This window comes from Uloborus diversus, chromosome 5, assembly GCF_026930045.1.
Source record: "Uloborus diversus isolate 005 chromosome 5, Udiv.v.3.1, whole genome shotgun sequence".
Lineage (NCBI taxonomy): Eukaryota > Metazoa > Arthropoda > Arachnida > Araneae > Uloboridae > Uloborus > Uloborus diversus.
This window is the reverse complement of record NC_072735.1, coordinates 127,211,854-127,226,018: the sequence shown is the minus strand read 5'-3', so window position 1 is coordinate 127,226,018 and position 14,165 is coordinate 127,211,854. Positions and strand designations below refer to the sequence as shown.

General features: G+C 32.6%; 1 protein-coding gene across 1 annotated transcript in view; it reads left to right on the top strand.

Moving 5' to 3' along the window:
- The first annotated feature begins 4,795 nt into the window (after positions 1-4,795).
- Positions 4,796-14,165, top strand: part of LOC129222054 (spliceosome-associated protein CWC15 homolog) — a 32,213-nt gene continuing 22,843 nt past the window's right edge. The window contains exon 1 of the mRNA XM_054856477.1: positions 4,796-4,926. The gene's annotated coding sequence lies outside the window, so the exon portion shown is untranslated. The remainder of the gene's footprint in view (positions 4,927-14,165) is intronic.

Here is a 14,165-nt window from a genome sequence, read left to right as displayed (position 1 = left end):
GAGATTGCAAAAATGTAACATTTTGTACAAAAGTACAGATGGTCCGGCTTAGTGGAATAGCCAATTTGCCACACGAAAAATATCCTAATAAACGGGATATTCCATCGTCCAGAATCAAAACAAAATTACTATGGCTTGGTACATAAAAATGCATTTTCATTAGGCTGGATATTCTTTTAACCAATATTCTAATGAGCAGGTTCAACTGTATAAAAATCAGGGTCACTATTTTGTCTACTTTTATGCAAACAGTCCGGCACGCTGGAGGAAATTGGACAAAATTAAAATTTACTGATTTTCTAAAGGTTTGAAATGTAAAACAATTATTTTGATGTGATAGAATTGATTTTTTTTAAATATAAAAAATGTATTGTCATTTTAAAATTCAAATCGGCTTTTAAAAATTTTTTTGATACACAGAATATTCAACTTCAGTGGTGGACAAAAATCCCGTTTTATGGGTGTTAAAATGATAAATAATGAAACTAAAGATTTGATTTCAAAACACTGCTTTGGACGAAAATGCACCAATGATTTCAAAAGAAGTAAGAGAATTTATTTAGATTGTAATTCTTTTCTATCAAATTTCTTTTTGAGAGACAGATGACCAATGGAAAAATCTCCAAGAAGTTGCATGAAATACACCGCCAGCTCAGTCATTTCCAGCCGAGGACTGCAGTTTCCTGCTTATTTATTAGCACTCATCAGCCTGGCATAGGAAAGTGACTGAGCTGGAGATGAAAAACCTCTTAAGGAAGCCAAGAGTGCCAAACGAGCTAGAGAACCTGACAATCCTGATGTAGATGAGTGTGTCTTGAAGTGGTTCAAACAAGCGCAAGACAAAAACATCCCTCTCAGTGGAACACTTGTTTGTGCAAAAGCTGAAGAATTTTCTGTCAGTTTAAGAAACAACATCTTCAACGCAAGCTCTGGATGGTTAGGCAGATTAAGAGAAAAAAATAGAATTTCCTTCAAGTCTGTGTGTGGTCAACGTGCAAGTGTGGACCAAAATGCAGCAAAGGAGTGGAAAGAAAAAGTTGCTCAAATCATTGAGCATGCACAAGACTGGGACATCTTTAATATCGACTGGCTTTTAAAGATGAAAAATGTAGTGGCGGAAAACACAGTAAAGACCGAATAACCCAACTTGTGGGAGCAAACATGGAAGGCAGTGAGAAGTTACTGTTGATTGGAAAATCAAAAAATCCAAGATGTTTTAAGAATGTCAAAACTAAGCCCATAAAATACCATTCTAATATGAAATCATGGATGACGGTGCATCTTTTTGAAGAATGGTTGCTAGATCTCAATCGCACACGTACCAAAGAAAAAACAAAAAAATCATCCTATTAATTGATAACTGCTCAGCTCATAAATCAACATTGGCTATGGGAAATGTCAAAATTGTTTTTTCCCCCTCCAAACATGACCTCAGTGGTACAACCAATGGATCAAGGCATAATTAAAAAGCTGAAGCAGTTTTACAGAAATCTAGTCATTCAATACTTTCTTACTGAATCTTCCCAAAAGTTTCCCATCACCCTCCTCGATGCATCAAGAATGTGTTTAAATACATGGTTCAAAGTGAAACATAAGACAATTGCAAATTGTTCCTGAAAGGCAGATTCATCAGGGAGCACTATCCCATGTGACTTTTTTTTGATAATGAAAATTTTCTTCTCCCAGTTTGCATATGGGAAGATAGCATTGGTTTTGATGATTTCGTCAACATTGATAAAAACATTGAAATCTGTGGAGAGCTATCTGATGCAGATATTTTATCCGAAGTTTTAAGCAATAAGAACAATGCAACTGAAGACGATGAAGAGCTTGAAGATGAGGCAGAAGAACACAGGCCGATTCCAACTCAATTCAACGTGATTGAAGTTGCGTTTCAAGCAGATGTTCTTGAAGATTTTTTTAAAACATATCAAAAAGCAATCTGAAATATCTCAATATATTTTAAAAAGCTGTAGTTTTTTTATTCAAAATTAATAAACATATTTTACTTTCGCAATTTCTGTTACGATCGATTATTTTACGGCATAAAATTATTTTTTTTGGATAACTCAAAGTTTTGCAGTGTTCCCTTGCACTTCAAATTATCCAAGTTTGATTGTACTAAATTCTTGTCTTTTAATTTTAAATTTTTTCACACCACACACAAGTTGTTTCCAAGAATTGTTTGAACTTCATGTTTGTTTGCATAACACACTAGTCTTTTTTTGGGACAGTGGAAGAGGAGAGAGTAGGGGGGGGGGATGACACAATAAATAATCACATCCAGGATGACACCCACATTAGGAATTGTATACATCATTCAAAATGATCTTAATTAAATTTTTCAAAAACTTTCCCTGGACATAGTAATTAATCTTTTCTCCATAAGAGCCCCTTTCAATGCTTAACAAGTGGATCTATGCACCAAATCCTGTGTTTTCTCAAAAAATGTTTCATGACCTTTTGGAAGTGACCTTATTTCCTATGAAATGAATGTGAAATGAAATTGCTTAATAATTTCATTTACTGAAATTCAATTTCAATCCAATTCTGTACATTAAATTTTTCTTTTTTCCCTCCATTTAACATTACAAAGGGGGCATTTCACGGTATTTTTGACATGTATGTAGAGTTTGCACCGTGATCTTTTTTTGCCATAACTTTTTAATTTACTGTTTGATTTGCAAGTTATTTTAATTTGAGCAGGTGTGTTGGTAGGAAAAGCTCAAAATAAAATAATATGCTAATCAAACAGTAAATCAAAAAGTTATGGCAAAAAAAGATGTCATGTTATGCACTTTACATAAATGTCAAAAATACTGTGAAATGCCCCAAAGGAGAAGTTATAAAATGTCCTATTTAAAATTTTGTTAGAGTTATTTGAATTTTTTTTATCATCAAATATTAATGAAAAACCAAATAAAGTTTCAATTGTTTTCATTTAAGTCACAATTCAATTACAACGAAGTTCTATTGATCTTTGGTACATTTGTAAAATCCAGGCAATTCTACAGTTTTTGTGTCAAAATAAGTTTGCGGGAAAAATGCTCAACTCTGATGAAAATCCTGATTATAAACACAGAACCCACACTAAGCATTCGCCATTACACAAAATACGGTAAAATTGTAAATTCAGCGAAACTAATCTCTGATTTGACGAATTAAATATTAGTCCTCCAGTATTTCCACAGAAAAAAATATTAAACTTTGTAATTGATTGTATTTTAAATAAATTTATTCCATAATTCAAGTTCTATAGAAAATGTAGATTAAATTTTGTAAAAATAAATTTTTGGCTAAATTAATTAGTCTGGGTGAGACTTGACTTTTACTGGCAAACAATTTGAAATCCCTAGCGCAGGCTCTGTAAGTATGTTTCGGCATTCTCCTTTTTTGAAACGCTTATTATCAAAGAACAAGGAGAAAACTTTTTTTCAGAAGGCAAAAGTTCGACTTCTATGCTAGGTTTCCGATTTCCCCCCAAAAGTAGGGGTCAACTTATATTGGAGCTTAATAATAATTTATTTCAAAATCCAAATGATAAAGACACTATGCAAATAAAACAAAGAGCATATTTGAAGTTAAAAGATTTTTATTTATTCAAATTGTTCATTAATGTGGTAATCTTTGTCAGACACCACTTCTTGAACAAAGTTTTATTGTATTTTCTAGACTGAAAGTACAAGATGCTAACCCTGACCTCTTTATCTTCACACAAGATGTTTTATAAGCTGACCTACTGTCATGTTAATACAGTATTATTTAAGTAAGATTATTTTATGTGCTTAACAAGTAATTGGTAGGCTTGAAAGGAGAAATAAAAAAAAAGCTGCCTTTTAAGAAAAAAAATATTACAACAAACTTCTAACAAAAATAGAGAATACAGATTGGGCGATTTTCTATGTACTAATCACATCAGAAGCAAGGGCATTTAAATATGGCATGTAGGACGACTGACCACAGAACTCATCATGAGAATAATAAATATTAGTAAAAAAACACAATCGGACAAAGTCTTAAACCTAGATTTTTGATAAATTTGAATAAAATTTAATTTTACTGAAAATCATACAAATTATGATTCGGAAAAATTGTTGATGAGTGGTTATGATTGACAAGACAACATACGTTACTAACTATTTTTATAATATGACGAGTAATTTCTGTAAATAATATGAATAGACATGTGATCAAACATAATCAAGAGGTAGAAAAGAGAAAGATTACATGTTATTGATCGAAGTAAATGTAAATTCTACTTACAGTCTAAAAACGTCATGCTGTTTTCCAGGAAAAGAATGGGTCAGTCATTTCCGTGGAACAAAGACGATGAAAAATGTATGATCTCTTTATAAAAAAAGAGTCATCTTACTTGTGCTTCATGAAAGTGAACAAATATTTATAAACATGTTGCATTTTTTGACAGTAGTCCTCCACCATACGCAATATTAACTTCGCGCATCAAGATTACGAAACGACCCATTTCCCAAATACAGAAATTTCACCAGACAGCCAACATTTCTTTGGGCTCGGTTGAGTTGTAACAAAACCATTACCATGATTTAAACACTGAGTTATATTAGTACTTGGACTGCTAAGAAATAAAGAAATACCTTTATGAAGAAAAGGAAAACTGTAAAGAACTGCATACACACATTTTGAGGTTGCAAGGTACCCCTTTTCAATTAAAAACAGAAGATTTTATAGATTAAACGGAGAAAACGGATAAGACGGCCAGTTCCGTTTTCACTCCAGTTTCCCTGTATCTCATTATATTTTTCTTCGATGGCGTCACTTGAAATTGAAAGCACTGATTGGCTGATGTATCTTTATTCGCTTCCTGTATATCGGTTTAATAGACACTTAAAAATTTATTAATTTCTCTGTGGATTTTAAAATTGTAAATAAACAGAGTGCTAATTTCTGGTGAGTAATAAATGTTTTAATCATCTACATATGTCACAAAGCACACAATTCTTATCACTAATTGCAACCAACTAAACGAAACAAAATATGTGTTAAAGTTTATTGTCCTTCGTGAAAATAAGCATTGTATACAAAATTGGTTTTCTTGTACACAAGATTGTGTACTCACTATAATATATTTCATTTGCATACTTATTTATTAATACTGTTTTCCATTCAAATTACGTTTTTTAATGTTGTGGTGAATGTTTCATTTTAATTGTAGCAAAACTACAGCATGCAATTTCTTTTTATTGTTACACGTTAATGACCTTGTTTTTGCCTTTTTAAGTAAGTTATTTTTGTGCACAGAAGCAATCTCAAAAATATTAATTAAATTTCCTATTAAAGATTACTAACTACTTGCTTATGGCTTCATACTGAGAAACTGAGAAAGCTGTCAAGAATTGCTTTCCCTTTTCTAAGCAAGAAACTAATAACTGGTGATAAACACGAGAGCCGCATTCTTTCAGAAGGACTACAAACGAACTACGAGATATTTTTCAGGAAGTGCACTTTGATTATCCTTGGTGCACATCATGGTTTTTAGACTTTTTTACATTGATCATGTCATGGTTCCTCACAGTGATTGGTTTTGCATAAATTTGGGTTTCATGGAATTTTTTTCTGGGTCAAAGAACTTAGTCAAAAAAAAAAAAAAAAAAATCTGAAAAATATTTTTTTTTTTGTGAGTTCAAGCAACATTTTTCAAAGAAGTGTTTCCCGGTTCGTTTTTATCATTTCTTTATGATTATTAAATTATTATGTACAGTTTAACTTAAAGTGCATACTGCAACCAGAATTTTTGAATAAAATATCTGGTGTACAAATAAGTTTTAAAGGATTTTTAAGAGATGGCCTCACTAGTATTAAATTTAAATAGACAATGCTGCAATTAATTTCATTTTATAACCTCATCGTTAGGCTTTCATTTTCAGTAAATGACTTTTTGCTGAAGTGGAAACAACATAGTTTGTGTGCTCTGAGTATGTCAACTATTGTTTCAACAAGACAAAATTTGCGGGAAGGTTTAATTTCGTTTCTCGTTTTTTTCGAACGTTTCTGGTTTTATTTGAATAAAAGTTTATCTGAATTCCATCAAATGCTGCCAGAAGCTTATAGAAACATACTTCATCGATTCATCTAAAGCCGTACCAAGTAGCACTTTGGCCGAGTACTAGGCCTAGTACCGAGTTCCAATTATGTTTTAAGAAATACCATCGACACACACGTGACGAATTATGAACTCCTTGGAATAGTAGTATAGACCTCCATGTCCAAATAATATTTAAAGCAAAATTCCAGCTGAAATTTTATTATGCATTATGTAAAAGATTTTGTTTAAGTCAACGTACTGAGAACTAGGAATCTCTAGATTCCTTGATTCCTGTCGATCGATGAATCTCTAGATTCATCGATTTCGACATGCGAATTTCGGTATAGACGTTTCAAAGTGGTGATTTAATAACAATAGCAAAGAGCCCGAAAAACGACTACAAAAATTTGAGGATGCTATATTGGATCAAGACTAGTGCCAAACAACTTTATTGAACTCAATCAATGCATTTGCGCCGAGCTTTGCGGGAACAACGGACTCAATATAAGCACAGGCATGACAAGGTAATTTTGCAACATGATGATGCTAGGTCACTTGACTCTCAGCTAGTCGAAACCTACCTTGATACGCTGAAATGGGAAGTCCTACCCCAACGCCATATAGCCCAGACATTGCCCCTTTATACTACTATTTGGTTTCATCGATGACACATGCTCTTGAGGATCAGCATATCCGCTCTTTTGATGTAGTCCAAAATTGGATCGATTTGTAGATCGCATAAAAATACACATCATTTTTTCGAGATTCGGAAAATACTTCAAAGAATGAAAAAGAAACCATTTTTTCACAATAAGGCATCAAACTTGAAAAAAAAAACCCTTTAAAACTTATTTGTAAAACAGATATTATTAATAATTGTTTTGGAGGAAGGGTCCTACTTATTCCGTAAATTTTCACTATAAGGGGTAAGGGTAACCTCATAATAGTGAGGATTTGAAAATCAAAAGCAACTCTGATGAAATATTTTATATTTGTGAAATACAAGACAACTACGATGACTTAGTAGGAATTGATAGTTCAGCTACAAAAACTGCTAAAGCTGGTGATTAGTTATTGTGAAACTTAGATGATAGAACCATTAAGATTAATGTTGGTCTAATGTTGGAGGTTGATGATACTAATTTTAAAAATACTGTTGAATTTGCAAGAACAAATAGAAATAGTGACACTTTTTATTGGAATGGTGCAGATGATGTTGGAATAATTAGTGAGGATGAAGTAATAATGGTTCTTCCAGCAAACTTTCCATAGACACAGTCATTTAGTGTTTCTAATTTCTTTTTCAACTTATAACTTTGGCTAATTTGCCATAATTGATCTTAATTAACTGCATCAAGGCCGGCTCTTGCAGCTTTGCTGCCCTGGACAACTCCCCAAGGTGCCACCCCTCCGCACAGTAAAATAAATAAATAAATAAATAAATAAAAAATAATAATAATAAATTAATTTGAATTTTGTCATCTTGAATTCAAATTATGTTTTTCGCAATCACGAGTGTGTGTTTGTATGTTTGTGTGTGTGTGGGGGGGTATGTGTATGTGTGTAGGCATGTGTGTTTGTGTCTGTGTGCAGTCATGAGTGTGTGGGTAGTTGTGTGTATGAGTGTTTGTGTGCGTGGGGGCGGGGTATGTGTGTGTGTGTAAGCATATGTGTTTGTGTCTGTGTGCAGGCACGTGTGTATGGTGGTGTTTGTGTATGTGTTTGTGTGTGCGTGTGTGTTGGTGAGTGTATGTATGCGTGTGTGTGTGTAGGATATGGACGCAACCTGGAGACGGTTTTTGCTAGAGGAGCAGCATTGTGAGGCCGGCGGACGCGACGGGTGGTGCTGGCAGAGGGTGGCGCCGCGCCGCACAGTGGGGCAGCCTAATGTTAATTTTGGACATTGGGCGGAAAATTAAACCATTTAGTTATGCATTTTTACTGTTGTATTGATAAACTAAGAACATATTCCCACTAATCTTACTAGTTTTTAACATTACTACCTGAAGATAATACCTTGAATTCGAAGAATTAACTAGCTACTTCGCTAAAAGACAATTTAGTAAACAGTAGATAACTTGTTTAAGAACTGTTCAAATTTAATAGTGTGATGTGCTGGGCTTTATGCACTCCTAATAAATAAGAAAAACACCCAAAAACGTTTCTTAGAAAATACGAAAATTTTGGAGATAATTTTCAAAGTATTTTGAATGTATTTTTGAATTATGAAAATCGCTAACAAACGCTAACAAAACTATTATATCCCAAGCATTGTAGAGACAGGGGTCTGGCCAGAGGATATTTGGGTCCGTTAACGGACCCTTCACAAAAATCCGATCAACCAAAATGGACCTTTCACAAAATCCCGATCAAACAAAACGGACCTTTCACAAAATCCCGATCAAACAAAACGGACCCTTCACAAAATTCTGATAAACAAGATCGGATCTTTCACAAATTGTTTATTGAAAGAACAAATCTAAAAGCAAAATAACGCATATTTCTGGGTATAAACCGATAATTTTTGGATTTTTTTAAAAGTCAAATTAGAGGGATCAGCTTATACAAAATCGGCTAATTTTGAAAAAAAAAAAAAAAAAAATCGGCACTCTTGCGATGTTCCTGCAAGAGATAAATAATTGCTACTGCCAAATAAATATAATGGTTGTTTGTTTTATCACACCTAATTAGCAGGCGTGTTGCTGTAAACTTTTCTGAAAAGGCATTGGTAAGCACTTTTCTCCGCTCATGATTTAATAAACAATAATAATATATATCTGCGAAATTAACTTAGAACTGCAAAGTGATAGTAAGGGTGGGGGGAAAATATGATCGCTTCAGATAGGTTTACCAACTTTAAAATTATCACCACTTAGCATCTGGCATTGAACCTTTATAATGACTTGATTAGAAAATATTCTCATCATTTTACCAGATGGTCAACGTTTTTACGGTGTGGTGTGGTGCGATGTTTAATTGTTATTTTGGGAGAAAATTATATGGGTTTTGATTTTTCGATACTAACAAGGATGATTAACTTTAAATAAACTCTTTTAACTACCGTTTTTTTTTCTTTAGATGTCTACATTTTGAAAAATGCAATCTTTTAACATCCGATATGAGAATCATATTTTGTTCTTTTTTCAAGCTAATTTCGCTTTATTAGGATGCAAATAAATGAAAAGTCTCTTTATTTCTGTTAGAACTCTCATTTCAAGTTTTTAAAGCAAAATTCCATTTTCTGTTATGAGTCAAAAATTAAAATGCTGAATATATGGTTTATTTTTTTTTGCGTCAACTGTGTCCACAGATATTAATGAAATGTTTATCATAGGACTCTAAAATGAAATTTAAAAATAATTTTATCAAAAATATTTCTTTTACAAGCCGTTTTTATACTTTTGATGTTTTCACTTTGAGAATTGCGATCTCTTTGCATCCGCTATGGGAATCCGATTTTTCGAATTTTTGATGATATTTACGCTTTGTTAAGAGGTAAACAATTAAAACATCTTTTTATTTTTGTTAAAATTACGGAATTTATAAGTTTTAAACGAAATTCTGTGCTTTTTAAGAGTGTCTTGGGTCAAAAAGTTAAATGTTGAACCCCCTATTCTGAATTTTATTTTATTTATTTTTTTGTTACAATTATTTTAAGTACTGTACAGAAATATTTCTAGTATAATATATTTCTGTACAGTATTTAAAGTAATTGTAACAAAAAAATGGTAGATAAATATTGATACTTGAGAGAGCGATGCCCCCCCCCCCCGCCAAATATCAGAAAAACACTCTAGAATGATTTTCTCAAAATATAAGAGGAAAACACTCAACTTTAAGTTTAATTGATGCAGTTTGTGCCATCTCTAAATTCCAAAATTTTATTTTAACAAAAAAAAAATTTTTTTTGCGAAAATTTTTGATTTTTCACAAAATTAATTCATTTTTCACAAAATTATTTGATTTTTCACAAAAAACGGACCTTGTGAAAAATTCTGGACAGACCCCTGAGAGAGTTTCAGCTTTCATAATCCGGTTTCAGTTTTTGCCTAAACCTGCCTATTCAAAAGATATTGAAAATTAAAGATAAGTATATATTTTACTACGAGAACGACGAAACGAATACGAAATGAACGTTGCACGAAACGTATTATATACGTTGGTTTTTTCACTTTAATCAAGTAAACATTTTTACAGTTTTCAGTTCGTTTACTTTTTATTGCAAATTATTTCAATTAAATACTTCGAGGAATCAGTTTCATTGTGTCATTTGTCGACTGTGGGACAAAATCATATGAGATGCTTAGAAGCATGGTTTTGTTTGCTTATTTCGGGGACTACAAAAATTGGTACTATTTTGAGTTATAAGTGACAGCAGACGAAAAAGACACAATAATCTCCCAAAAATTATTCTCATAAATTGTATGTACACAATAACAAACACATCAGAAAATGAGTAAAAAATGAAAAGAAGGAGCAGGCATATTTTGAAAAGATCAAAATATTATACATGTACATCAAGAAAAGTGTTTTTCTTCAAAAAGCAAACATTTGTCCTTAATAAACATCTAATTTCTTTTATTACATTCTATATTAGGAGAATTTACAGCAAGCTATTTACTTTTTAGAGCATTAAAAGCTATTTACTTTTGATTTTAGTCCAGCAAGTTGTCTAACAAACAATAGTGAACACTTTTTAATTTAAATATCCATTTAATACTTCACTAGATTTATCCAAAATAAGTTCTGAAGGAATTATTATGCCTAAAAATTTCATCTTTTATTCTGAAGTATCATCGTCAGAATCCACGAGTTCAGCTGTCCAATATCCGAAAGTAATCAGTGACGCTTCGGATTTTTTTTCGTGTATGCCAAGTTGTAAAAAGTCATTAAAAAAAAATTTAAAATATCGTCTGTTATTAAACAGCCATAAACGAAAAAAATAGAACATTGTGATAAAAAATGAATTTAACTTTAATTTTTAATCTATCATCTGCTCATGCTTCATTTAATGACATTTCCTAAATAGGTCTTGGCATTAGTTAGAGTTGTTGTTTATGTTCTAAAGATTTCGCTTATCAATTATTGCTATTCGGTGATCTATAAATACGTTTTTTGTGCAGTCTAAAGTTTTGTACTTAACAATGTAATTCTACGATGGCTCTAGTGTATACGACTTCTAGTGTACGCTCACTTTGGTAAGCAAACTTGAATGATATCGGTGCTTGACCCCATAGACTTGCTGGTGAAAGATGAGTTTCAAAACCAACCGTGACCTTTTTATTTTTTTAAAGACAAATTCTATTCCTTTTACCGATTAGGACCTGGCTCTGGAAAAATGGATTGACTCTTGGTTCTGAGATTACAAATACGACAAATACGACAAAGACGAAATTAAGAGATAAATTGAGAAAATGGTGCAATTATTTATCAACGAAGTAGTCTTCGTCAAATAGAACTTTGGAACCGTATCTCAGGAACAATGAACAATGGTTGAATATGGATTTGTCTTTTTTGGAAGAATTCATTTATGAACTTGTGCCTTGTTCATCAACAGGTATTTCTCCTCCATTACGCTCGAAATCGTTTGAACATTTGTCCGATCGACAAAACGCAGAAAAACTGAACATTTAAGAAACTGTTCTGACGAAATGTTTAATTTTGTCTTAAATAAAAAGCTCAGGTCTGACGACGAGGCAGTATATATTTTAAATTTTATCCAAAACCATCCCAAGCATATTAAAATAAAAGAATTTTGTGAAAATCTCTCTAAACCTAATAATATTCCTGGTTACAATGAAAAAATGTTAGCCATGTATGCAACTGCTAAACTTACGAGGTTTCAATATGATGCTCTCAGAAAAAATGCAAAAGATTTGGACAGGAACATTTATCCGAGTTATAAAAAAATTCAAATTATTAAAAAAGAGTGCTATCCTGATAATGTAAAAGTTACAGATTCCGGAGTTAACGTAGGTTTACAAAATTTATCAGATCATACTTCTTCCCGATTTATAAAATAGTTATCTGATAAAATTGAAAAAAGCTCCCTTCAGAACCTCACTATGATATTAAAATGGGGATGTGACGGTGCTTCCAACCAGTCGCAGTACAAACAATCTTCTAGCACTGAAATAGATGACTCAACGGTATTTATTATTAGTGTAGCCCCCCTTAAAATTATCAAGAAAGATGAAGATATGGTGGTTTGGATCAATGAAAAGCCTTCTTCTACTAGATTTTGTCGACCAATAAGCTTCGAATTTGCAAAGGAAACGAAAGAAACGGCGATAAATTTCGTAGAAAAAGTGCAATCGCAAGTAGATACCCTTCAGCCATACATACTCGTAGATCAAGATCATGTTATTACCATAAATTATGAATTGCATTTAACTATGGTGGATGGCAAAATTTGCAACTACTTAACGGAAACTACTTCCTCGATGCGTTGTTATATTTGCGACGCGTTACCTAAAGAAATGAATAATTTAAGTGTGGTGAACAAAAAAGTAATTAAAGAAGACCATTTTCGTTTTGGTTTATCACCTCTGCATTGTTGGATACGTTGTTTTGAATGCCTCATACACATTGCTTATAGGCTTGACTTCAAGGAGTGGAGTCCGAAGTCACCTGTCCACAAAGAATTGTTACAGCAAAGAAAGGCAGGAATACAAAACGACTTTAAATCTAAGCTGTGGTTGATGGTAGATTATGTAAAACAAGGCCATGGAACATCCAACGACGGAAATACGTCATGAAAGTTCTTTGCGAATGCAGAATTATCAACTTCCATAACCGGAATAAATCTTGACATGATAATACGATTTTGCAAGTTATTTCATCTGGATTCACGATTAAATTTAAAAAATTTGAAATATATACGAAAGAGACAGCTTAGATGTATGTGAATTTATATGGTTGGTATTTTATGCCCGTTGCAGTGCATAAATTACTTATACACAGACCCGAAATAGCTAAGTATCCTATAGTACCAATCGGTCAACTCTCCGAAGACGCTCAAGAGGCAAACCATAAGTATTTTCGATCGTATAGGGAATTGCATTCAAGGAAAACGTCCAGAATAGATAACAATAGAGACGTTTTTAATAATTTATTAATCAATTCTGATCCTCTTATCTCAAATTTGCGTCTAAAGATTTGCAGTTTGCACCACGAAATGTCACAACAAGTGAAGAATTTGCTTGAAGATGATGGAATGGAAATTGGCAAAAATACTGTTACATATTTCTTTAAAAATTGTTTTTAAATGTTAATTAAATATTTTATTTTGCACTAATGGCTTAGTATTTGATTATCTTTACATTTTAAATAACAAAATATTATCACATTTTTAAGCAGAAATTGGTTTTACTGAAATGTCCAAGCTCTCCATACACTTGCCCCACTGTGCGCCGGTGGGAAAAATGATAGCATGCCAAAAACAGTCAAATGAAAGCAATAAGCAATTGTGATTGCTCAAAAAAAAAAAAAAAAAAACAAAGAAAAAATTTGAGAAATAAAAAATAAACGTTCAAACATGACAAGTTTTAATTTTTGCTTTACAATTGCAGTTTATTTCACTTCTTTTTAATAATTCTTTCATTTTAATATGAAACGTTCTTCCAAAAATAAAACCTCGCAAGTCTCCTAAGCTGGTTATGATTGAAAGCAGTTGTTTGGCCGTTGTCTTCATCAATTCATCGGTCCTAAGTTCGGCCACAGCTTCCTGCACTTTCCGACATTGGCACAACCAAAACATTTTTAGGGGGTGGGCACATTTAAAATTTCCTGTATCAGCTAGAGGGGCTCTCCCCCATGGAATTTTTTTGCTTGTAATCCTAAGAACGCAGTTTTAGACGGTGGAAAGTTTCAGGGGGCCTTCTAAGGAAATTTTAAGAAACTGATGTGTTAAAACCGCGATTATAGGTGATATGTGTCGACGTTAGAGTAAGGGATGGGACTTCAGTGCTGTCTTAAGTGATTTTTTTTTCTTTAAATGGAGTGAAATTGACCATCTCTCACCCTAATTTTTCGACATTGAAGTTCCAAAATGGAGTTTCTGACAGGCTTTGATGATTACGGGCACATTCAAAAAACATTTCAA